This window comes from Pteropus alecto, unplaced genomic scaffold (genome assembly GCF_000325575.1).
Source record: "Pteropus alecto unplaced genomic scaffold, ASM32557v1 scaffold25, whole genome shotgun sequence".
NCBI lineage: Eukaryota > Metazoa > Chordata > Mammalia > Chiroptera > Pteropodidae > Pteropus > Pteropus alecto.
The window spans coordinates 20872108-20873113 of NW_006441955.1; the positions used below are offsets into that span (position 1 = coordinate 20872108).

Below are 1006 nucleotides of genomic sequence, written 5' to 3' on the forward strand. Positions count from 1 at the left end.
AATAATGCTTCATACTAACACTTTTCCAAAAACTTTTTCACTGACATTTCTAATGACAGTAAATGTAGCAACATTAAATCTGAAAATACTACTTTCTTTATTACAGATCTTCATTAGCACATGGTCGTTTTTACGATTTAGCTCAAAGTCCTTAACAAAGTTCTCAAGGTCCTCTGAAATTTTTCCTTTTCCTTATTCATGAACTTATTTTATTCATGAACTTTTTAATAAATGTGTTTAATATCTTACCAGGTAATATGATTATCTTATGCCATTTACTACATTATAGTGACATAAAAATACATCACACTATTTCACACATGTTTGCCTTTCTTTTATTATTGAGATAAAATTCACGTAATATATGTTGCCATTTTAACCATTTTAAAGTATGTAATTTAGTGGCTTTTCGTATATTCCCAATAATGAGCATCATCACGATGTAATATCAAAACATTTTCATCACCTCCAGATGAAAATGCATTCTTATTAAGAAGTCACTCCCCTTCTATGGCCATGCCACCCTGAACAAGCCCAATCCCATCTGATCTTGGAAGCTAAGCAGGGTTGGGCCTGGTTAGTACTTGGATGGGAGATCACCTAGGAAGACCAGGTGCGTGTAAAAAATAAAAAAATAAGGAATTGTAAGTTGACAAGGTCCTTGCAATCTGTGAAGTCGACCAAGGGTTGCCTCATCTAAAAAAAAAAAAAGAAGAAGAAGAAGTCACTGCTCATTCATCCCTCCCCCAGCCCTTGCCAACCACTAGTATGCTATCTTTATAGATTTGTCTATTCTAGATATTACATAGAAATGGTATTATACAACATATGCCTTTTTGAGGCTGACTTCTTTCACTTAGCATGTTATCAAGGTTTGTCCATGTTGTATTAGCATGTATCAACATTTTCTTCATTTTATGACTGAATAATATTTCCTTATAAGTACCTGCCATATTTCGTTTATCCATTTAGTAGTCGATGATCATTTGAATTGTTTCCACTCTTT

The 1006-nt window shown here is 33.3% G+C and overlaps 1 pseudogene; it reads left to right on the forward strand.

Moving 5' to 3' along the window:
• Positions 1–506: 506 nt before the first annotated feature.
• Positions 507–626, forward strand: LOC112485809 (annotated as a pseudogene).
• The last annotated feature ends 380 nt before the right edge of the window (positions 627–1006 follow it).